The sequence below is a fragment of the Lissotriton helveticus genome, chromosome 7 (genome assembly GCF_964261635.1).
Source record: "Lissotriton helveticus chromosome 7, aLisHel1.1, whole genome shotgun sequence".
Taxonomy (NCBI): Eukaryota; Metazoa; Chordata; class Amphibia; order Caudata; family Salamandridae; genus Lissotriton; species Lissotriton helveticus.
In genome coordinates this window covers 1,903,906,438-1,903,932,399 of record NC_136068.1, presented here as the reverse complement: position 1 = coordinate 1,903,932,399, position 25,962 = coordinate 1,903,906,438, and the positions used below count along the sequence as shown (strand labels likewise).

At 43.2% G+C, this 25,962-nt stretch overlaps 2 pseudogenes across 1 annotated transcript in view; both read right to left on the bottom strand.

Annotated features, from left to right (window-relative positions):
• LOC144767845 (olfactory receptor 1G1-like) overlaps nucleotides 1-17,629 on the bottom strand; it is a 64,602-nt pseudogene extending 46,973 nt beyond the window's left edge. Inside the window, exon 1 of the transcript XR_013598358.1 lies at nucleotides 17,481-17,629. The product of XR_013598358.1 is annotated as an olfactory receptor 1G1-like (transcript). The remainder of the gene's footprint in view (nucleotides 1-17,480) is intronic.
• Nucleotides 17,630-20,619: 2,990 nt separating this feature from the next.
• Nucleotides 20,620-21,277, bottom strand: LOC144770868 (myosin light polypeptide 6 pseudogene; annotated as a pseudogene).
• Between the last annotated feature and the right edge of the window lie 4,685 nt (nucleotides 21,278-25,962).

The window sequence follows — 25,962 nt, the reverse complement described above, 5'->3', positions numbered from 1 at the left end:
CATATGTTCAGCCAGAAGTGTATCTTGGCACTGAATAACAGATGTTTATTGTTACCCAACTGAATGGCACTTATTTTATTGATCTCAGAATGCTGATAGGACCTGCGGGGATTTGAACCTGTGACCATGAGGTCAAACACAAGCCCTTGGAGTGGACTAAGCAGTGCTTTAAATGGGTCAGTACTGCCCAGTAATAGGAGTACTGGCACTTTTTAATTTTGAGAGGAAGAGTACCGGCACTTCTCAAGAGAGCTGTTATACTTTTATTTGGAGATTACCGGCACCTCTCAGAAACAAGCAGGTACTTTGGTACAGAGTGCCTGCACTTTTGTTTTTCCGTTTCAAGCACTGCCCTAAGCCACCAAACCCGGAATATAGCAGTTTCCTCAAAGTAGCAATCAAAAGAAATCACTATGGGCCTTATTTATGAGGCCTTGTGTTGTAGTGTAGCTCCTATTTTCCCAATAGGCTCTGCGCATTGGAATAGTACCTACAGCAGTAAAGGCCTAGGCCAGACGTTAACTAGGTCTACTACTGTCGATACTAGACTTAATTTTTGGGTTTGCCAGCTAAGCTCAGAGTTCGCTAGAAACTTTCTCGAATGTTCAAGGAGGAATTAACTTCCCTGATTAGACAAGAAGGGATTTAGTTTCTGACAACCATAGAACATGACAACTTTGCTCTCCCCTAATCAAGAGTCAATCTCGAGAGTCGTGTGAGCACAAGGCAATTATTTTACTCAGTCAGTACGTGCATTCTTAGTCTCATCAGAATGTAGAGAAAAGGAAGAGACGGGCGTGTTCAATAAAAGGTGTTATTTATTGATCAGTCTCTTTTCTCGTACAAGAGAAATGGATCGATATTATTGCAATACTTATAGTTAAGTAGAGTGCATACATTAAAAGCAATAGTATAAAATATTACTGTAAAAACATTGATATGGTTTCTGAGCCATATGATGTTTAAAATGATTAAAATATATTTACATACACATATACATTTGACTAAACGTACTCAACTGGTGTTTCTAAATACGCCTACCCCGTGTACCTGACCTAAGTCTAATGCGTGGGCGGGAATAGAAAGTTACAGTTTAAGTTAAGTTTGTTTTTGCCAAGTGAATAACTAAAAGAATTCTCTGTGAGGGGTTATTCAGTTCTGTACCTGGAATTTAGGATGGATGAGGAATAGTATCTCTTTCTCGGCTCTCGATATTCCAGGCTGCCTGCGAGGGCTGCCCGAAAGCGCCGGTGCTGGGTCTCTCGGCTTGAGATAGCAGCGCGTCTCTCAGCGCGTCAGGAAGGCGGGGCTGCGCCAGCGGGGTCTGCTTCTGCTCTCGGCTTCGGCAAGTATGGCTGCTCCGTCTTGTCACCACGCGTGTGTTTGCATAGGGCAAGGTCGGCAATATTTATACCTTAAAGGTGCCGAGATTGACGTAAGGATGGACATAGATACGTCAATAAAGATGTCATACGACTTGCTCGTTAGCACATTCTTTACTAAAGTTCTCTGTGAAATCAAAACAATGGCCGCACGGATTTTCCAGGTTGTCATAGGTTTGATTTGTTATGAGAACGTCGTATGCCTTATCAGGGGCTGGAGGAATGTCGCTTGTCTAATTAGATCTCAAGCGTTATGACCTAATCAGATAACACGTTCCTGTGCCGTAGTGTGACTGCGTCAGATAACGGTATCTGCATCATGGGGGTTTTCTTGCCTCATGGGCTGACTGTTAGTTAACTTGATAGTTAGTTTAACCAGAATAGGGTCAGGAATAGGGGGACTGATTCAGAACCTATAGAAATACACGACACCCACTCCACGCTAACTATGGTCATATCTACTAATCTATGCATAGTATAACATAGTACAAAATACTATAGAGTATAGTGTATACCTTACCACCCCAAAATACATAAATGCATTTCGAAATTTTCAAATATACTGAAAAATTGCAGTCATATATATTGTATGCACTTAAGCTATGAATTAAATGCAAAAGTAAGCACGCATTTTTATGCATTATTGCTTATTGGTATATGAGAAATACACATGAAATGGCTCTTAATATGGCTATACAGAAAGGAAGTTCGAGACCATTTCATCACATAATAAAATATTCGTGAACATCCCAGCGAGCAGCTAAAGTCTATAAAGTATCTAAAAATAGAAATTTTAGTTCTCTAGGAAAAGTTTCTTACTTTAAGCAGAAGATCAGTGTCCCGGGAAAAAAATATGTAGAAAAATATTTTAAGGGGCGTGCTGAAAAATATTGCTGTCCGTGAGCTGGAGTGAAATTGTTCATGTGACTTTATTTTTAAAGTTGAAGGCCGAATTCAGGGAACGCCGTGTGCGAGTTTACTCAAAAGTCTCTATTTCTGTTCTGGAGAGAACATCATATCATTCAGGCTTTCGAAAAAACTGTCAACAGCTTCATGGGAAAGTTCCACTAAGTCGGAAATAGGGGTAACCATGCATTCGTGCGCATGATTGTCTCCATTGACATTCTGATTCGCATTGCTGACAGAAGGTTGTACCTGTTCGATGCTGCTTTCACCTTGAACTTCACTACTCTTCAATCGTAGTGGTGAAGATTCCAGGAATGCATTCATCAGGATTGGCAGCCTTTGAGGGCAGCACAAAGCGTGAACCTTGGTAGGAACCAACAGTGTATCTGCATCCACTGGCGCATCCGATTTTAGCGTCAGACAGGTGTCTAACACGCATTCTTCTCCGCATAGCAGACACCTTAGTACAGGTAAAACACACCTTTGCCACATTGGTCGAAATGATAGAAACCAAGTCATGTTCAGGTCTCTAAGCCGGGAGAGTCCCAGGATTTTTGATATCCGGTCCCGGTATCCAATGGCTAGGATCGTATCTTCCATTGTCGCGAGAGTTTGATCTGTGACATGGGTTGCCATAACGAAAAATAAGGACTAGGAATAGGATTCCTGCAATCAGTCCCAGGATCAGGGGAAGTCCGCCAAAAATCGAATGGACGAAATCTGGAAAAATACCCAGTATGGCTTTGAATGGTGTTAATGCCATCGAAAATACTGTCTTAAATACCTTTGAGACCCCAGTGGTATCAGAAATATTTAAGATTTCGCTTAGGATTTCCGCGAAATGTACGGGGGAATTAGTTGATAATAATGTATGTATCTCTGCAGTCGTCCTTGCGACTTGTAGATCATACGTTTCTTTTGATGACGTGAGCCTTGTAGGCGTCTGAAGAAGCACTGTTTTCATTCTGCTTAAAGTATCTATTCGAATAGAAGTAATTTTCAAATTGGGCCATGCCCTTGCCTCCCTGTCTGGAAAGGAGCTGGGGAATAAAGAACGTCCACAGCACTTGACCTTCGCCGTTGTAGTTACTAGATAAGGAGTCCCGGGCATAAGACTGCAACATCTGCGGTCTACAATAAGAATGTAACTCCCATTATAGAGTCTTTGAAAGAATGGTTCTATTTCAGTTGCAGGTGCGCCTTGCTGGTGACATGAAAGGTTGTATGAATTCCCTTCACAGGCTCCATGCAAACTAATTCCGTTACACAGAAGCGTGCCGCTTAGTGACATAGCACAATTGTTGCCACTAAGAAACACTTTCTGTCCTTTATTACTGACACATGCATGTGAATAGGGCAGGTTCCAAGTTGTTTTAAGGTACCCCTTTCCCAATTTCTCGTACATGCCAGCCTGTATATATTTTTGGCAGTATTGAAACCTGAAGGTTGAGATTGGAATATTTATGATTCCGTGGATTATCCATTCACTGACAGGTTGTTCTGACATTGTCAACGGTAATCTTTCTAGTTTTTCAATGCTCAAGATTGTATAATCAGCACCCTTTTGCGCCATACCGATTTGTCTATCAGTAAGGTTAAAGATTTGGAATAGTGACGTTGTGTTGATTAAACGCCAAGGCACATAGCCTGAACGCAGATTTTGTAACGTCCAGCCAAGCTGTACAATAGAACGCAATTGTGACTGACCATGTTGTAATAACAGTAAGTCTTGCGATAATATATCGATTGCTGAAGACACAATGCTGTCCAATGAAAAAATTCTGGAGGACAGAGTCATTAACCCATTGTCCACTACAGAAAGTGATTTTTCCAAATTAATACGGTCAATTTCCCGTATTCTTTCTGCTGTCTCAATTTGAGTAACCTTCCAGGCCTCATTGTATGCTGCATATACAGAGGCTGCTATGAAACGCTTTTGACGCTGTTTGCGTGGTCCCAGTATGAAATCACGCAAGTCAGCACCATCAGTAAGTAAAGTTAGGTGTTGCTTAATTTCAGGCAGTGTGGAAGTCTGTAGCCATTGAAGGCATAATTTGCCCACACTGTAGGTTGTTATTATCCCTGGGTGATGTCTTTGGGGATATCTAGGGTCTGGCCTGGTCATTTTGAAACCCTGTGTTTTATTCAGGAATCTATCTTGACAGTTATTTGTATCTGTGGGCCAGATCAACCATTGTTTCCAATCAGGATGTGTTCTGTTTTGGTTTAATATATGGTTTACGTCTATTTCTTCATCTGTATCAGAGTTATTGCTAAACATTGTTGGCTTTGGAATAGACGGTTTAATTAAATCTTTGATTTTTGCTAAGCCAAGACAGGTGGTTTGTTGAACAGTGTCATTTAAAAATATCATTTGTTCTGGGATCATGCAGGCTCTAAACAAAGCTTCTAAACCCTGTACTTGCCATTCTTTTGTACCCCAAACACTTTTCAAATCAACATTTTTGTCCCAATAATCAAATCCAAATGTATTCATTTTTTCAAAGAATGAATCTGAATATATCAATTGTGTTGGTTATCATGGTTTTCATCCCTGTCTTGTTTGACAATTTAAAATAAAATGTTTCAGCATTACTTATGTTAAAACCTGAAAAATATGAATATTTGTCATAAACGGTTCTAGAGCTCCCTTTTGGAGGTGTAGCACAATGTTCCCATTGATTATAATTTAAAACATTTCTAGGTTGTGCCGATTTATGCAAAAAATGGTTACCATAATGGTTATAGCAATACATACTATCATAATTTGTAGAACCTTGCAAATAATCATGTTTTGTAAATTTAGCAGACATTACTAAGTCAGACATCATGTTGTTAATACTTTCGAAGTCCCAATCATCAGCAAATGAGTTTGGTTTTGCAAAATCACTCAAGGAGATCTTGATTTGGTGTGGATATTTCAGGATCTCGACTGGACCATAAATTTCATAGTCAGTGTTGTCCCAGGCTACCCCACCAGGTATCGGATTGGCTGTGAAGTTGGCTGAAGAAAGTTCTGAAGAAAGTTCTCTTTTCTCGACGTGTGAAGATGTGTGTGGTTTGAGGATCAAGTTGATGTTCTGACTTGCTGTGTCCATTTTAGCATATTTTCCCTCAATGAAGCGTCCCAAAGTAAATACCATGATGAGCCAAAGTATGAGGATAAATGCACCAAAACCCACCCAAAATTCAATCCATGGAGAAATCAGATATGTTTCTTTCAGTTGTTTCAAAAGTTCCTTCGCTTTGTCTTTAAAGGATTTTGATGATGGCTGTGTCTTTGATTCACTGAAGCCGTCAGAGGAATCATCGAAGTTGATGAAGTAACCGGATGCAGTTCTGTCAATTGTTCCAATTGGTTCAGGATTTTTGTTTTTTGCATTTTCACTTGGTACTTCAGTATAGATTGGTGTGTCTCTGCTAAATGTCTTTATTTGGGTTTTCAGAGGTCTGAGTTCTATTGCATTGTTGCATAGTCCTTCTTGTTCTTCTGCAGGCGTTTCGAATGTGATGAGCCTTTTTGATAGGACCTCTGTGCTGGTAGCAAACCTTGGTGTTCTGCTACTTATTGGGAGTCCACTTGGCCTACTGTTTGTTATCGGCCACATGTTGTGGTTTTACCAGGTCGATGGATACAACTCGGTTCTCCTTTTTACCAGCAAGTGGCGGTAGTACAACTGATCTTGTCCCGTTGACAGACAAGACAGGAACTGCTTTTCTGTAAGAAGGCCCAAATTCCTTCTTTACCGCGATCTTCTCCCTGACTAGATCCCCGACTTTTGGAATCCAGACAGGTCTTGCTGGGACAGGTGGTGATTCTTCAGTGGTTGTTGGCTGTTGTTTCAACTGTATGTTGCTCAGGTCTTTTCTTGTTTTGTTTAAGTCCTGCAAAATAGCCAAACGGTCTTTGACAAAGGTTTTTTCTATTACCACTGAAGTCTGACTATCAAGGTCAGAGATCAACATCCTAGTTCCGAATAATAATTCGTACGGACTGAATCCCTTCAGAGAATTTCTTGGCAAGTTATTTAGACTACGTTGGACACTTATTAGATGTTTGACCCACCCAGCTCCCGAACCTAATATCCTTTCTATTATAGATTGCTTTCTGCCCTGGTTTTTTCTTTACACCATCCCGTACCCTCAGGAAGGAAGTGAGAAGATTCCCGCTGGGCTGTGCTCATTTGGCCATGTTTCCCCCCAGGCTGGTATGCCTGAGTGAAAACAATGGTCAAACGTAACATGCTCTTAGCGTATATGCCATTTAGACTCGCAAATCTTTGTATAACAGTCCGGACGTCAGCCGAGTGCTGAGGATCTACATTATAAGTGGAAACTAGCCTGTATATGTTAATCGCAAGCCATTCTTTTTACTGGTAATATTATCTGCCTTGATACGACGAGGTATTAAACTGTTTCTCTCCCCACTGCGATCTCTGTTGCAGTTTGGGCAGTTTTTTACAAACATGGTGTAGTGCAGGCTCATGCCTGGCCACCAGTACCGTGATTGTAATTCTTCCAGAGAATTTTTCAGTTTGAGGTGTCTGAGACCCTCGCCCATGTGTGCGTCTGCGATTAACAAGCTTCTCCTGTCCATGTTTGGAATCACTCTATCCCCCACTCCAGGGATTCGAGCAAAAGGGACGGAGTTCGCATCGATTATGTATGTATAATTGAGTGGATAGTTGATCGGTAACGCTGAGCAGTCGCCTTTTGATGACGTTTCACCGCCAGCATTGTTTCACCGTCAATGTATTTTAATGTACGCTTTTTTCGATCTACGGGAGCCGGTTTAGTGGCTGCCGCTGCGGCTGCTTCAGCCAATGAATTCCCCACAACGTGAACGCCATCACGCTGATGACTCAGTGAGTGTGTCACGTGAGTCTTTGGTAGTTCTTTTTTCAAAAGAGCTACTTGTTCCCAGAGCAGTTTCTGCTTTATTGGTGCATCTGTGTCATCTTTTTAACCGTTCTGAATCCATGTCTGCAAATCCTTGTTATATGCTTTGACGCAGTAATATGAATCTGACACTATAAGTGTCGGGAATTCGCGATCCGCATTATCTAGCGCCATTTTCAAAGCTATTATTTCAGTTTGTAGTTCTGAATTAGTTTCTACTGAGTGTGATTTTGTTAATAGAGGTCTTAGTTTACCTCCGCGCCACACTTCTTTTGTAATCTAACATGTGGGGTTGTATGCTTGTTCTCCCCAAACGGAGGGTTGAGCATGTCCGTCTGTATAGATTACACAGGCGTAATGTCGTAGAGGCAGAATGTCGATTGGCAGAGGATACGTCTTTTCATATTTTAGATTTTTCAATTCTTCTAGTTCTTAGAAAATTGTCAACCATGCTATACTTGATAATTCATATCCTAGGTACAGGACTGTCAGATGGGCAATTCTGGATTTTTTTAAGTTAAATTTGTAACCCTCTGCAGCGAACCCAAGTATTATGGTGTTCACTCTTTTCAAGTGAGTATCCAAGTCATCATCTGTTAAGTAAATGTCATAGACATAAGATAATGCTTCATCATCATATAGTTGTAGTAATTCTGTTACTCTCGCTGAGAATACCCCTGGGCTGTTCTTGTACCCCTGGGCTAACCGACAGAATTGTTTTTGAGTGCCATTTACTGAGAATGCAGTTAAATATCTGCTCTCTGGTGCTATGTTTTGACAAAAGAATCCATTGGAGATGTCCAAGGTTGTTTTGTATTTTTTGCGCACTATGTTATTCATTAGTGCAGTACTGTGTGAGTTTTGCACTGCAAAGGTTTTGCAACATGTGTTAAGGTGTCGGTAATCCAAAACTAGACGATATGAATTGTCTGGTTTGGAGACCGGAAACAAAGGGTTGTTCATTTGTGAGGTGCAAGTTTCAATCACCCCCTGGTATTCTAGCTGATCTAGTATTTCATTTACTTGTTTTTTAGCTTCTTGCTTAATTGGGTACTGCCTTTGTGCAGTAGGTTGTGATTTTAACTGGATTTTGTGAGGAGGAGAATCCTCATCCCATCCTACATGATTTTTATATAAAGCAGGTGCTAAGGCCACTGCCCACTTTCTAGCAAGTGTGTATTTTTTATGAATCGGTATTTGATTCGAGAAGGCAGGCATAATTACTTCTTCGCCATGAGGGCACTCCCTGACAAACTCTGGTGGCCAGTCTTTTTCAGCTAGAAGGATGTCATAACCCTTTGAGAGGTTATCCCAAAATAGTCCCCTTATTTTCCTAGTCTTATCTCCCTCTATACGTAATGTTATCTCGTATATCTTGTGGGGCTTGCTAACTCTGGTGTCTGCAGTTTCCACTTGAAGGTATTCATTCGTGTCCACTGTCTCCAGATGATTCATAAGGACTTTGCGAGCTATGCTCACCTCTGCTGCGCTGTCTAGCATTGTCTGAGCCCATTCTCCGTTTTTCAGTTGTGTCCTCAGTATTCTCGGCATTTTTAACTACCTTGATACTGGCTACCTTCTTTTTTGGAAATTGTAATTTCTTTTTTAGCTGAGCAGGTTCCTTGTCTTTGGACTTGGTGTGCTCTTCTGATCGTCCTCTTCTTTCCGATTTCTGCGAGGAATTCTGAAAAGATTGAGAGGGACGTGTATCAATGTCTTGATATCTATCAGGTTTTTTAATATTATCCCTATTTCTAAGGTTATATCTATTCCCAGAGGGGTCACTCTGCGGTGACCTCTGTCTTTGGTTTGGAGATTTCTCTCTTCGCCTAGGAGACCTTCCTCGGGACTGGAATTTCTTTTCTTTAGGATTGGATTGTTTGTTTCCATCCCAGTTCTTTTTTGGTGAATTATTATTGAAAAATATTTTTTCTGGACTTGTAGTCCGTTGCGGTTTTACTGGTATTCCACCTAGACTATCTCTGCCTAGTTCTTCATAGGATTTTTCTATGATTCTGGCAATTTCAGCTGGTTGGTCTGCTATATCTGTCTCTTTTAACCTCTGGCGGATCGCCACGTTTGCTGCTTCACCTTTTATGTTGGCTAATAATATAGCCGAGACCTGCTTGAAGTCTTTTAGTAATTTCATACCAAGAGTTAAAGCAGGTTCTGGAGCGTATTCATCTTGAATTTGTTTTAGCACATCTGGTATTACCGAAATGGATGGAACACCGTGCGTTTTTGTGTAGATGGAAGCAAAGACTGTACCCCAAGTGTCACAGTCCTCAATGTGTGGTGCGATTCCCATTGGGAGACATATAGTCAGAATCCTGTGTTTTTCTAGCGGGGTGGTGTCAGGAAACACCGCCTCTATTTGGGTGATTTTCTGTGCCAACCAGAATGGTATCTGTTCCCGTTTAGCTGGAACTTTACCTAGGCAGGATTGGATGTTCTGTGGTGTAATTTTATTTGTGTTCCCCTGGTGAGGGGTCAGCTGTGGAAGTTTAATCGCTGGCTGAATTGTTGAAGTCCGCATTACATACTGAACTAATTGTCTATGAATTTTTAGTAGTTGTTTTAGCTGTATTAACAGCTCTGCTGCAGGCATTCTATCGATGTCTGGATGTGGTGTGTATCCGGCTAAGACCGGCCACGTTGCTCCTGGTCTACCTAAAGGACCGAGCCTTGTAATGTGATTGTTATGTTTTAGGGCGCCATCAAATAAGAGCAAATGCTCTTGGAATTTGAGTGGTACTTCCACCTCCTCGAATGGAGTGTACGTTTCAGGAGGTTCCTCTACTTTGTAATAGTGGAAGTACTTTGTTACAGCATTTGCTGCTGGAAAATGTATCCATGAATAGTATACCTCTGTCTGCCGATATTCGTGTGCCTCAATTACGAATATGACTGTGCCACCTCTAGGTGTCAGTCCATTTTCTATAAGTTTTAAGGTTATAGATCTCCTTTTAATGACCGGAATGAGTGTTATATTCGGGTCTGCTGCTTGCATGGTAGCATCAGCATCTGCGAGTTCAGTAGCTAATCTAACTGCCTCTCTTTCTTCATCACTGTCTCCCATTTTACAGACAGGATGGTATTATGTCTATTTGCAGATCAGGTTTCTTTATGGAACAAAGATTAGATGCACAATATTTTGGAACTGTTTATCCTTCAACGTTGACTTGACCAAGAACCATACATAGGAGTTCCCTCCTGCGAGGTTTTGGAGGATATAACCTTTCACCCACTCCAGACGTCTTTGGAGTATTTGGGAAAAGGGGTCTGAGTGAGAAAGCACGACTGAGTTACTCTAAATGTCTTACGTTAGTTTTATCGCCCTTTCCAAACGCGTTGGGCGCCATGTAGTGTAGCTCCTATTTTCCCAATAGGCTCTGCGCATTGGAATAGTACCTACAGCAGTAAAGGCCTAGGCCAGACGTTAACTAGGTCTACTACTGTCGATACTAGACTTAATTTTTGGGTTTGCCAGCTAAGCTCAGAGTTCGCTAGAAACTTTCTCGAATGTTCAAGGAGGAATTAACTTCCCTGATTAGACAAGAAGGGATTTAGTTTCTGACAACCATAGAACATGACAACTTTGCTCTCCCCTAATCAAGAGTCAATCTCGAGAGTCGTGTGAGCACAAGGCAATTATTTTACTCAGTCAGTACGTGCATTCTTAGTCTCATCAGAATGTAGAGAAAAGGAAGAGACGGGCGTGTTCAATAAAAGGTGTTATTTATTGATCAGTCTCTTTTCTCGTACAAGAGAAATGGATCGATATTATTGCAATACTTATAGTTAAGTAGAGTGCATACATTAAAAGCAATAGTATAAAATAATACTGTAAAAACATTGATATGGTTTCTGAGCCATATGATGTTTAAAATGATTAAAATATATTTACATACACATATACATTTGACTAAACGTACTCAACTGGTGTTTCTAAATACGCCTACCCCGTGTACCTGACCTAAGTCTAATGCGTGGGCGGGAATAGAAAGTTACAGTTTAAGTTAAGTTTGTTTTTGCCAAGTGAATAACTAAAAGAATTCTCTGTGAGGGGTTATTCAGTTCTGTACCTGGAATTTAGGATGGATGAGGAATAGTATCCCTTTCTCTGCTCTCGATATTCCAGGCTGCCTACGAGGGCTGCCCGAAAGCGCCGGTGCTGGGTCTCTCGGCTTGAGATAGCAGCGCGTCTCTCAGCGCGTCAGGAAGGCGGGGCTGCGCCAGCGGGGTCTGCTTCTGCTCTCGGCTTCGGCAAGTATGGCTGCTCCGTCTTGTCACCACGCGTGTGTTTGCATAGGGCAAGGTCGGCAATATTTATACCTTAAAGGTGCCGAGATTGACGTAAGGATGCACATAGATACGTCAATAAAGATGTCATACGACTTGCTCGTTAGCACATTCTTTACTAAAGTTCTCTGTGAAATCAAAACAATGGCCGCACGGATTTTCCAGGTTGTCATAGGTTTGATTTGTTATGAGAACGTCGTATGCCTTATCAGGGGCTGGAGGAATGTTGTTGTCTAATTAGATCTCAAGCGTTATGACCTAATCAGATAACACGTTCCTGTGCCGTAGTGTGACTGCGTCAGATAACGGTATCTGCATCATGGGGGTTTTCTTGCCTCATGGGCTGACTGTTAGTTAACTTGATAGTTAGTTTAACCAGAATAGGGTCAGGAATAGGGGGACTGATTCAGAACCTATAGAAATACACGACAGTGTCAGTTTTGTGCTTCTGTTGCTTCACTTTTTGTGACGCATCGGTGGCGTAAAACATGCCTCCTGTTGCGCCCTATTTACAAAGTGACTCATCTAAGCAGATGCGTCACTTTGTAAACCCCTGCGCTACATCATACCTGTCTCAGGTATAATGCATGCAGGGTAAGCATTCCCACGCAAGTAAGCCTCGTGAAAGTGACGCAGTGAAATCTATCTGATTTCAGTGCGCCACTTAGATGGTGCAAATGTGCCAATTTCTTACGCCTACCTCACAGCAGGCGTAAGGCTGACACAGGCCCTTTCACAGGGGGCTTGCCCCATGTGAAAGAACACATTTCTGGAGTTGCGTCACTTTTGTGACACACTCCAGCAATACATCACGTTTGCTCCTACAGATACGTCAGAAATACTGACGTATCTGTAACTCCTTGCGGCATGTTGGGTCATACAGTAAATATGATGCATCCATCATGTCGCAAGGAGGGCGCAATGAAAAGTGATGCATTGCTGCTTTCATGCATTGATGCGTCACTTCTCATAAAAGAGGCCCTATATATCCACGTATTGTTCTCTGCTCTTATAATGTTTAATCAATTCATGATAGTCTGCATCACGTATATAATAAAGTGCATTTTGACGTCCAAGTACTTTACAGTGATCATTAAAGCCCCCAGTGCTTCTCGGACCCCTCTCGGTCCTTCATCCGGAAAGGGGGGAGGTCCTAAAGAAGGAAAGAAAGGCCCTTGGTGGGTCCTGGTGGTGAATTCTCATCGGATGCTTCGGTGGTGATGGACTGGCCATCACCCTCGCCAGCAGAAACCCCTAAGTCAGGCGCACTTTTCAAACCAAAGGGGCACATCAACTACAAATTGTGTTACACCTTATCGGACGCACCTAGGGGCATATTATCAACAAATAGCTATATCTATCGCTAAGTAGGTTTAGCGGCAATTTTTTTATCGCCGCGCATTACCGGATTTTATCGCCGAGATAACGTGCTATTAGCAACGTTTATCTCAAAAGCGATAACATTTCCGGCGATAGCGGCGAAATCCATGAATATCGCTAAGAATACAGCGATATTCACACATTATCGCTAACAGGGTCTTAGCCATTATATCCACCTCTCATTGGATATAATGGCTAAGAACTGCTGTTAGCGACAGTTTGCTAATAGGGTGATATTTTCCTATCGCCCCCCTTGATAATATGCCCCCTTGTTCCTCTTGGTATCTTGTTTACTTCATTTACAACAGGAGGCACAAATATCAACATGCGCAGGGACAGTAGGTTTTCTTTTTAAAATCCTCGAAGATGCGCTCCTTTACATGTTAATCTGTGTGCACATTGCTTCACTGGGAGAGGACCTAGAGGGGTCAGAAATGCATTTGGATATGTCATTGGCGCCCAGGATGAGAGGGTGACACCCACCAGCACACCATTAAAGCAGGGAATAAATAACAACAGCAAGCAGGAGGGCGCTGATATTCGCATTTTTTGCGATCCTGAATGTATTAAACCACGGGGCTTATTTACAAGCCCCTTACAGAACTTTTTCGTCATTTTTAACATAAGCAAAGTGACGTACGTGTGGCGCAAGGGGCTTGTAAATCTGCCCCCACATCTCTTACGACATAAGAGTGCACGGGCTCCGGGGGGCACCAGAGTACAGAACCCTTGATGCAAAGGTCAGGGACTCTGGGTCGTGTATACTGTACTACACAGCACACATTAATATGCTGTATAACGCACACTTAATTATTTGTATTCTGCCATTACTAGTATTTTCAGCGTTTCCCCAGGCGATGAAATCGTTTCTCCAGAATGACAAGATTGTTGACCCCTGGCAGAGCCTGGTTTCTAGGTCAGCATTTTAGCCCCTCAGCCATAACTAAAGAGTTGTGACTTTATGTTTTTACAAATTGGGTGTGACTCTCACAAGATTTCTCAATCTAGGTTTGTTTGCATCAACGTCTGTGTTTAAGTTTATGAATTTTTGGAATACTAAAATTATTTCACGAGTACTCCTGAAAATATGGCTCTATTCAGGGCTTTAAGTGGGATGAAAAAAACGTCATAGGGCCGGGACATGGCCGATGTAATTAATGGCGTGGCATAAAACACAAGCTAGAAATCTGTACTTAGCATAGTATCCCCCCCCCTGTATTTTGCTGCTGTCCATTCGTCCAGATATATAACACAAGTAACATTACACTTACAACAAGCCAAGACTATTGGCTTTCTTTGTCAACGGGCATAATAATCAACAACTGTGAATTCGTTGTACATAATATTGAAAATGGTTCAGTTCTTGTGGGCGAGGTTGTTGCTACGGCTAGAGCTGCCGACCTTTGAACTGAGAAACAGGTGCCAGCATCACGTGGGCTCAACATCTTGTGATTGAAAACATGAATATGTCCTTGCGTGATGTAACGCGATCTCATGTTTGCGCTCTATATCAATCTGCTTTCGGCTTATCTGCATCCTCTCTATCAAGATATGAATCTCTACGTTTGTTCCTAACTTTCCCTACTTTCTGAAGCATCTCCTTCCTCTCTACATCCCCTGATAGAACCGTTACCCACTTCTCCTTCCATTAAAGCCTCTCAAATGTATAAGTATTTACATTTTTCCCTCCCTAGTCGCCCTAAAAGTGAAATCGAACTCACCTGGGAACCTGATTTACAACGTACCCTTTCTGTTCACACTTGGAATTCTATCTGGGCACGCATTCATCACACCTCATGCAAGTCCAGTACCACCCAGACCCTTTATTATTTTTGTCATAGATTATTTTTAACCCCTTTATTGATCTCCAAATATGGCTCTAATTTATCCCCGAATTGTTGGGTCTGCCCTTCCACCCCTAGCTCCTTTATCCACTCCTTTTTCCTTTGCCCTAATAGTGCTCAGTTTTGGATTAAGATATGTGAATCAATTTCCTCTATTTGTAACATTGATCTTCCGTTTGATGTATTTTCCATTTTTCTGGGAGGTAGTTCTGCAGTTTGGTTTGGATCACGTAAGTTGGGCATATTTGTCGATTGCTTTTCAGCAGTGGCGTCACTAGGGTTGGTGTCACCAACTCATGGTGTCACCCCCTCACGACACGACTTACCCCATGAATCCATCCTCCTCGAAGAGATGTATTCATCTGTGCAGTACCCACGGAGGGGGTCCTCCTTCTGCCATCATTTTGAGTTACAACACAGGCCTTGTGCATATCTCCTGGCTAACTCCCCCTACCTCCCACTCCCACCCATCTGCAGCTTTAAAATGTGCTAATCACTGTACCTTTCATGGCTTGTTCAGCTCTCCACGCCATCGTCTTTCCTTCACAGTTACAAGATGACATCTCCTGAATCCTACTCCAGCATCTTACAGGTCCGGCCAGGGTAAGCATTGTAAAAATACTGCCCTCACTTCCATGCTCCTGAGTCCGTATTTATGGGTGCAATCTGACTTTTCAATACTCTACTTATGTAACTCTGGATATACAGGGAATTATTATTTTTTTTTCCAGAGTTTTATATAGCGCGAACTAGACCCGAACTGAACCGGGTATCAGAGCGCTTTACATAGCGCCAGTTACGTTACACAAGGACACACATTCATTTTGTTAGGCACACTTGCAGCAAATTAAGTAATCGAAAAAGGTCACTGGCAAATCTGTGAGACAGACTTGAGCTTGATTGCTTATTCAGTATAAAATGCTATGGCTCTACCAACATGTTCACAACTGCAAGCTCACTCCTGGAAGGCACATACACTTGTGTGCGAAAACCATGAGGCATTTTCGGACTTCACCAAACAGCAGGCAAACTCCCAATGTACCTGTGCTGATTGTGTAGAAAGGGAACCTCTAGTTTTCGTTACCACTGCACAAGAGCAAAGAACAAAAGGAAATGCTGGCAGGTGATGTCACCAAAGGGTATGAATTCCACAAAGAGGTTCTATGGGACATCTTAAACAATTACCGCAAAATGTGAGCTTTCTATGATGTCACAAAGACCCGCCCTGTGGAAAACATCTTCTTTTTTGACAGATACCCACAGAGAATTTTGTTATGATATGGTTCTAATATATGGTAATTATTAACACACCGTTCTTTGTTGTAGTTACAGGTAAAAACGATGTTGAAATGATTATCAATGGAGAATGGTATTTTAACTGATAAGAACACGTCTCCATTTATGTTTAGCTTACTTGTATTTATGCACACCACAAAATCGCTTTTTTCATTTGAAATATCTTAGCGTGTGTTTATTCCGGTGTATTTCTCTTTATTTCATTTTTGTATGGAAGTCATATGTTTTCAACGTAGGACTGCTCCCTTTATGTGCGTTGAGGTCTTCTTGTATTTTAGGAAGTAGAGGGTGCTTAATGGGAATTTCTTTCGGCCGAATATAACACCGAAGCAGTAAAAATCCTGTGTTTGGTCACTGCTGTGACGTCAGACAAGGAATGTCTGTATTTCGAAAAATATTGAGATACTGAGTGTATACTGGAACCATAAATAATAAAGATCAACTTCTATAAATCACTCCATGCACAACAGCTAAGATTTCTTAACCCACTTCTTTCTACACAACAGGGGTGTAGCTGTCAATAGAGTACAGCACAGTGGTGCCATGCAGGGAGGGGGCCCGTGCACCCCAACTGTGGCTGTCTTTTACTAACCAATGGAGGAATTGGACCCACTTTCTTGATTCCATACTCTCATCTAAAAGCATGGTTTCAAAAAAAAGGCTCAGCACACACTCGCCCAACGTTAGCATCATGTTGAGTCCACAAAAGCAAGCTGTCTAGTATGTGTTAACCACAAGGAGCAACAAAAAAACAGTTATTTACCACAGAGCAGAAAGCACACCACTCCACCACAAGCACAGGAGAAGACGGAGGATGAGCACGGGAGAGAGCAGAGAAATGGAGTAGGGTGGCACGCTCTTACCTGATCTTAGGACTAGTTTTAAGAAATGTACAAGGGTGTTCAGGGGAGAACAGAAGAAACAGAAAGCAAACAATCAGACGGCGCAAGGAACATGCTGCTGCGTGTAACTCAAACGTTTCAAGCATTTATGTTATCCTCGAAATCACACTACTTAATTTAATTCCACACACGGTCTGTTTTACAGTGCCTGGAATGCGGTAGCTGGAGAGATCACGAATCGTTGTGTGATGTGAGCATAACGTGTATATGAACTGTGCAGATGTACAATGGACGAAGCAGCTGCAAACTGGAATGACATCTTCGTAAACACAAGCATGGAAGCGATTACAAAATAAAAAAATCATTTCGAGCGGGAATGCAAAACCAACAAAATGATTAACACTTCAAAACATTTCGACCAGCCCTGTATCGTTTGAGGTTCACTTTAATAAATATATTGTCTGCTTTCAGATCTTCGTTTAGTACAGCGTTTTCATGTCACAACACGCTTCTGGTGTACAAGCTGCTCACATTTCTATAGGAGGCGCCCTCTTTCCTGGCGGAAGTTTTTCTACAAAGTTAAACATGGAGTAAGTTACCAACGGGATCAACAAACGAAAGTGCAATACCTCGAGCGTGAAAGAAAGGCACGTCCAGGCTGCCGTCTTCCTGATCTAATGCGGCCTGTCCAGAGCAGCCTGGCCTGTAAATCTCCCGGCTCCTCAACTGCCGCACACCGCCGTGACTCCGTCCACCGATGCTTATTCCTGCTTCACAGTTTCATAGCAAGTGAAGGGGTGGACGTGGGCAGTGATACAAACGGCGGTCTGGCAGCCACGTCACGTGAGTGACGTTTCGAACGTCGTTGACGTCCGTACGCCGACTTGGTAGCGGTAGCCTAATTGTCCAATAATCTTTCCCGTGGCCAGGTAAGATTGGACAGACATTCAGTAATATTTTGCATTTGGGGCAGGTGTCACCCCATGTGAGGGTGTCACGTCACCCGGTGCGGGCCGCACCCCCGCACCCCCCTAGTGACACCACTGCTTTTCAGGTTTACTTCTAATTGGAAAGACGCCTCCAAGGTTTCTTGTTCTGCCTGGTGGAACCTTCTATGTTATCATCACAGACTGGATCGCGCTTCTGCCAAAACATCTCAACAACTTACTCGTAAAGAAGCCTTCTGGTCTCCACTTACTAATCACTTATCGGCGTGGGCTTTGCGTAATCAAGACACTTCCTTTGTTTTTCAACCACCATGGGTATTTTACTCCTTTCTTCTTTTACTTTATTGTTTTATATTTACTATTTGTACAGTCATCACTCTACTTTGTAAACCATTGTTTATTTGACGATTTATATTTTATTATAGGGTACGGGATTGTTATTAATACACCTCCGATTTCTTTTTTTCTCTTCTCTTTTTCTTGCTCTTTCTTGTCTTTTCCTTCTTCTTTGTCTTCTTTTGCTTTCCAAATTCTTTCTATTTCCTTTTTATTTCCCCGTTAATTTATCTTTTCCTTCCTCTACAATTAAAAACAAAATGTAAAATGCTACTTGATCTTTAGGAACATATTTGTTCTTATTGCGTTCCCCCTTTTGGCATATTTTTTGTTCACTTTGCCTTCATCGTATTAGTTATTTGGCTAAATTATATATTCCGTTGTTCATCTAATGATTCTTGTTGTAGTTGCATTGACAAATATTGTACCTATGTCCTTAATTCTTTAATAAAACTCTTAAACTAAAAAAAAATGTTTGAGCTATGTACACAGAAAACTGAGCCTCTCGGAAGTTACATCAACAGCAGAGTTTAGCTTCTTCTTCCCTTCACCCTGGAGGTAAAAATGAGGAGACCGATAGGGACCCGACTGGGCACCTGCTTTTAAAAACTGCCGCTGCTGAGCTCCGGCAAGACCCGGCCCACTTAAAGCCCCGGCTCTACTCGAAGCTGCGAACAGTTTCACATGTTATTACGAACAGTAACTTTGAGCTTGTGACACTCTACCCAAAATGCCACCTTTGTTCTCTCCGAGGAAATGCCCCTCACCGAGCTGAGAGTGGTTCCTGCCGATTCCCACCCTGAAAACATCACTTTTGCTCTTCGAGACGCGAAACTCGCCAAGTGTTCTTTCTCAACAAGGAAAAGGACTCGGAAAAAGGTCGTGAATTCCTGTAACCTCAAAGAGGTTTGTGAGTGTGCAAAAACTTTCCAGGACATCCAGGACTTACTCCCATTCAACATGACACCTTCCGGGCAAAATATTACATGAATATGAGACAAATTCACCTTTTGTAAACACCAAAATTCTTTTGATCTTGAAAACTATTAAATTTCTGACCAAAGTTGAATTCAGGATGTCAAATGGGTTTTTGAGAATGCTGCCTGAGTGTCATGCAGGGAAGAGTGAAATAAAAGAATGAGAGGGACACTGAGTATGGTTCCACCATGATATACACTTGTTATTACAGACGTCCTAAGCACAGTGTTATATGTTTACTTCTGAGGGGTTCACACATGCACTTTGTTGGAGCTCAGCTGCCCGCTGCAGAGATACTGCAGCCTCATATTATTCCATTCCATTGGAGGGTGACTCCTTGCCTCTTCCGTGCCCATGCATGGCAATGATCGCACAGGGGGACTAGATTTCAACGCTCGCTGCTGAAGCAGGCTGTGTCTGGTATTACTACTGCGTCTGAGGCGCAGGTAGGCGTTTGACGTGTGCAGTCCTCATTTATGAGGCCTCGCATGAGTTTTGCGCTTCCAATGCGTCACTTTTTGTGACGCATCGGCAGCGTAAAACATGCCTCCTGATGCGCACTATTTACAAAGTGACGCATCTAAGCAGATGTGTCACTTTGTAAACCCCTGCGCTACATTATACCTGCATCAGGTATAATGTATGCAGAGGGGGCGTTCACCCGCAAACAGCCTCGTAATAGTGACGCAGTGAAATCTATGAGATTTCACTGCGTCACTTTTAGGATGCTGTTGCGTCAAAATCTTGCGCCAGCCTCACAGCAGGCGTAAGACTGACGCAAGCCCTTTCACATGGGGCTTTCCCTATGTGAAAGGACGCATTGCTGGAGTTGCGTCACTTTTGTGACACACTCCAGCAATGCGTCACTTTTGCACTTACAGATACGTCAGAAATACTGACGTATCTGTAACTCCTTGCGCAATGATGCGTCATACTGTAAATATGACGCATCATTGGTGTCGCAAGGAGGGCGCAGTGAAAAGTGACACATCGCTGTTTTCACGCAGCGATGCTCCACTTTTCATAAATCTGCCCCCAGGTCTGCAGCTAATGAGAGGGTCCGTGGGATCTACAGTCTGCTCTCCAGTCAAAGCCTTGGCACAAACAACTGGGGCAAGAGACACAACTTCCCAGCTAGCTGGTTTACGTCACGGGTGTCCAACACTGGTCCACGTCAGACTGTATTCTTTACCACTGACTATGTAAATGAGTTCCATTTATAATCCTTGTATGTAAATCTGGCCCTTTCGGGGAACATTGGATGATGAACTAGGTGACCTACCTTGATATATGATTTTTTTAATGACATCATATCACATAAAAGTATATTTGATACCTTGGAGAGAAGAAGAAAGCGGGGTATTTATTTATTTATTTATTTTTTTTGAGTGTGAAAAAGATTCTTTATTACAGAAAACTGTAGTAACAAGTTACGAGAGACAAGATGTAGTCATTCCATAGGTCCCTGCAACCTGGATATATATATATAAACAGGGCCAGCCCTCAAACGCATTTGGTGCATAAACTGAGCAGTAAAGCAACATCTAGAATTTGTCTTGATAGTCTGAGGTGGCGAAGAGTTCTAGTTTGATAAAGGCACTGAACCAAACGTGAAGTATGTTGAGGGGCTTGGTGGTGGAAAAGTCACTTCATAGAAGATTGCAGGTTGGGAGGGTACTTCAGCCATTCATAACCATTCGGACGAGCTCTTCGTAACAGACGCAGCCATTGGCGTCTTCGTGCCCAGCCAGAAGCAACTCCACTTCATCTTCTGTCATCTTCTCACCCAGAGTGACCAGTACATGTCGCAGTTCAGCGCCCATCACAGAGCCATTGGCTTCTTTGTCGAAGACCCTCAGCCCCTCCACAAAGTCGTCATAGGTACCCTGGTCCTTGTTCTTCGCAATTGTCTGCAGCATGGGCAAGAAATCGTCAAAGCCAAGCATCTTTGTGTTAAGCTCCTCTGATTTGGGGTTTCCCAGCACCTTAAGGACCTCTGCATTTGTGGGATTCTGGCCCAAGGCCCGCATGACGTCACCACACTGGCTGTACTGGATCCGGCCATCGCCGGTACGATCAAAGAGGAGGAAAGCATCCTTGTACTAAATAATCTGGTCTTCGCCGAAGTCACTCATCTTGCCTCTGTTGCTGTGCGTTGCCTCTTCCTGGAAGAGGGGTATTTTTGACAGCGGGGGCCACACGTCCAGTGAACGGGGTCTCAGAGCCGGGGTCTGTGAAGCCAGATGTTGGCAGCGGCGTCCACCGACTGACGTCAGTGGATTCGATGTCCTGCAGCCCCAGAAGGGTGGGAAACAACCTCAGTTACACTCAGGGAGCCAGGAGGAGGCTGGACAGGCAGTAAGTGAGGCAGGTGCAGGTGTGTGGAAGGGTCACCCTCCTGAAGTCTCCCAGAGTTCCTGCTTCACAGGCAGCCTGATATAAGCTGGTTTTCTATCACCACACGGTCCCTTGGGACATGATTTGCAAAGATGAACACAGCCAGAAACTGCTCAGGTGCAGAGACGAAGTCATTAACAATTCGCTTATCAGTAAAAGTTACTCTTTAGAAAAAAATCCTCTTTACTGAAATGAGCAAAGAAAGGTGCAAAGGTGTCGCGTGAGCTGGGCCTCACTCATCTGATTTGAGGACAAAGACTGCAGGAATTGTGAGAATGTACCACTGCTGTCTGCAGGGGGGTCTACGCCCCTCATGGCAAGGACCTGGTACATTCCAAAAGGTGACCCCTCACCGCACAGATCGGAATTAGAAGCAATGTGGAGAACCCACATGGGGCAAACACCCTCACAGGTTTCCCAGATCAATTCACTATGGAAAAAATACCCTCTAATTTCAGGGAGATGAGGATTTTAGTGAGAAAAGCATTATTCCCCATTGTTAGGGATACATGTGTAATTTGAGACTTCATTGCACCCCCAAAGTATCGTTGTTTATCAGGTGCGATAAATATTGCACCAATCTCCGGGCCACTCATAAGGAGGGAGTAAGTATGTGCCATCTGCACCTGAAAGTAGGAGTAAAGAATGGTAGGTCTCCATGAGGGTCTGCGGTGCAGTGTGCAGCCGCCACCAAGTGCAGAGCTTCAATAGATGACCCAGATTCAGTGACTCCACATTGGACCCATGGCCAGTGGTGCAACTGTGGTAGGAGGTAATTAGGGCAAGGCCTCATCTAAACAGTCACAAAGCCTCAGACTTTAAAGAAGAAGGGGATGGGCTCTGTTGAGAAACACACAATGTTTTGTGTCAATATCAAAACAGTGGTTCACTCAACACATAGGCCCACATGCATCATTGTTGGTATTTGCGATTCCTAAATTGGGAAAATTAAGGAATCGCAATTTAGAAATCGCAAATACCTATGCATTAAAAATACGCATATATTTTTGCGATTTCTTATTTTTCCTTACTTGCGATTCTCAATTTTGCGAATCGCAAATAAGGAATCCATTTACATTGATTCCTATGGGCCTGGAGGCCAATGGGAAGGCATTCTCATTTTTCGATTCGCAATTAGGAATCGCAAAATGAGAATGCAATTTCTAGGGTGCAGGTGGGCTCCAAAGGACCCCCCCTGCACCCCTGAAATGTAACATACAGTCCATTTTTCACACATACATGCCCAAGGGCATGTGTGAGTGTTAAATGAAAGTGTCAAAAATGCACTTTTGTGCATTTTTGAAACTTTTCTAAAATTACCATGAAGGTTGACTTCATGCTAATTTAACACTTCTAATCTGCGAATTCGCAAATATTTTCAGATGATGCATTGCATTTAAGAAATCGCAAAATTGCGATTTCTTAAATGCAATCGCAATTTAAGAAATCGCAAATAAATTGCGATTTCTTAAATTGCGAAAAAGCCAAAAAGGTTAATGCATCCCAAAACAAAGATTTGCATTCGCAAACGGCCGAATTTTAAGATTCGCACCGTTTGCGAATGCAAATCAGTTTGATGCATGTGGGCCATAGCAACTGAAATGCTAGAGAGGAAGAGTATGATAAGAAAACATTTTGTAAAGAAGAGGTAAAACAGCAGAAAGATTACAAACATTAAAATATATGTGATAATCCATACACTGTTAAGCTCGGTGGCCTGGAAGTAGCTGACTGTAACATGGCGTGACCTAGGGGTCACTTCCAGGTCAGCCCAGGGTCGCTGTAGAAGTTTGAAACATTTTATGTCTTTTGGGAGTTGAAAGTGTCAATGTCCAGAGTCTGGAGTCACAACTCCCAGGAGCTGAGCAGAGCTGCAGGCCTACAGACCAGACCTTATACCTTCTCCAAGGAGGGCCTCAGCATAGATCTGCAGCCTTCAAAGTATTCGATAAATTAAATGAGACCAAACATGGTTTTAATTGAATTAAAATTAAATTGAAGGTTTAAGAAACACAGGAAGGGGTTACCTTACCCAAGGGCAGCCGCTAACAAGAAGCCCTACGCTGCTGCTACTGGAGTTACACGACCCTCCAAGAAGAGTTATATATGCAGTTTTCTTTTTGGGGTTTGGCCCACATCTATTCTCTACAGTCCAGAAATAACACTGCTCCTGCACAGGGCGAGACCCTCACATGCCAGGACCAGAGTGCTTCAAAGATTTTACCAGTGCAGTGAATATTGGGGGCACAGTCCCTTCCTCCTGGGATACTTCCCATTCAAACTCCCTAGGTGCTGCCTTGAAGCCCCCTTCTGTGCCCTTTATGAGGGATGTTTGAGACACTGATGTTCTTTGGATCGCCCTTTAACCCTGCAGAGCCCCAGTGGTCCCTCCTGATGCCCACGAGGGTCCCTAGAGTCTGTGTTGATGGAAGGTCCCAACTCACATCCTGCCACTTCCAGGCACTCTTCTAAGAGTCCTGTAAGTTTTAATGTAATGTATCCATGCTCCCTCCGCGGAGGCGCACCCCCACGCCGTCAAAATATCCGTTGATTTGAGGGGTCAAAGTTTGTGTGTAAATAAACCCAGCACTTCTCCTCACTGTGGAAAAGTAAATTTTGCCATGTTCTGTGTCCCTACGCGTCCTCCATCATATGTTATCTGTGCATGATTAATATGCATATGTTATTCCCCATGTTCGATTAAAGACGCAATTATAGTTGTGTCCACCTCTAGTATGCCAGTTTCCAGTTCTCGTGAATACTACGAATATCAGGCCTATGTAAAGCTACGTTGCCACGTTTCTCAGTGTGCACGTTATTCCATTGTAAAATCTCCGTTTCTAGGCCTCAAAAGGGCCCGGACACCAGATTCAGCTCCTGTCTCCTGTCTCCTGAAGCCTCGCTGAGGAGCGATACAGCCCCCACCTGTATCCTCGACCCTTCACTTACTTCCTGCCTCGCAGTGCCCGGTTCAGCCTGGCTCTGCCTCTGAGTCTGCCAAGAGTATGTTATGATTCCAGTTATCAGTTCAGTCCTCCTCCTCTGCATTCCTAAAGCTACTGAACTGCATCAATAGTTTCCGTCATTGTCTAGCCTTTACGGCCCCATGTTAGAGAAATACTGTATTAATGGTCATTTAATATTCTTCATCACGCACTACATGTAGAATAATGCATGCTCCAGTCTTTGAGTCTGTTAGCTTTTCCCCTCCTGACTTCTAGTTTATATCAACATGTTCTCTAAACATCAGATACTAGATAGGGTTTAGGTACATGTCGCCCTGACTCTCCAGACTTCAGTCTCTGCTCCTAGCACAGAGTTCATAGCCCCCAGCTTCTCCTAGTAACACGTCATCGCCAGTTTGCGCGCACCATCAGGTTAGAGGTCCCGGCTCCTCAGGTAGCCCCCTCCATGGTTTCCGCCCCATTCATGACATATTCTGTTACGTTTGCATCACATGTCTGTGTATACGCCCTGTTACACCTCTTTTCACCCTTATCTTTCGCGACTGCTACGCGTCACGCCTATTGCTCCACCCACTGCTACGCCCATTGCAATGTAATGCTATGTGTTTGCGATATGTATATATGCCCATGTACTGTTATTAAAAAGTTATCCCTTGTCCCGATCCTGACCCCGGCAGCGCTGTCGGGCCCTGCCATCCTATTCCTGTGCAGGTTGTCCTGTTCCTGTCCTTATGCTGTATTAAACCTGTAAAACTCCTACTACCTCGAATCTTGACTCTTATTTATTGAGCTATCTGTTACTCATTTATACATTCAAAAAGAGAGGTATTATTTATTTATTTACCACATAATGGCGCCCGAACAGGGACTTGCCCTTTCCCCACGCGTCGGTGAAGCCACGCTGACCCCCTGACCCTCTGCAGTCGTGACGGAACTCTTCTGCGCACCGGCAGATATTTCTGCTTCAAGTATCCCTCAGGCCCACGGAGGAGACGGAGGAGGCGGTCCAGCATCCAGACGAGACGGTGGAGGAACGCGGCGAGTCCCGACCAGAGCCCAAGCCGAGAGTCCAAGGTCCGAGGTATCCGGAGGTCCACCCGTAACAGAAGTCCGAAGTTCGTCCGTCCGGCGTCCAAGCAGTCCCGTCCAGTCTGAGGCCTTCCGTTCTTACTGCCCGGTGAGTACCATTACTGGGGTAGTATCTAGACAGGGTAAATTTAATTGACTCTGGTCCGTGGGTTGGTGGTACACAGACCCACAAACGAAGTGTCCACTTTGGTGGATGCGGGTCCTGACGTGTCTCTTTATGAGACCGGTAAGTTTCGTACTGTTTCAGCAGTGCATCTAGTTTCTGTTCCAGTCAGTTCTGTTCTCGAGAAAATTCATGTATTCTGTTTTCCGTATTCCAGGTAGTATTCTGTTCGAACTGTTATTTTAAATGTTCTTCATGTATTTTAATGTCGTGGTATGAATGGGGAATAAGTATC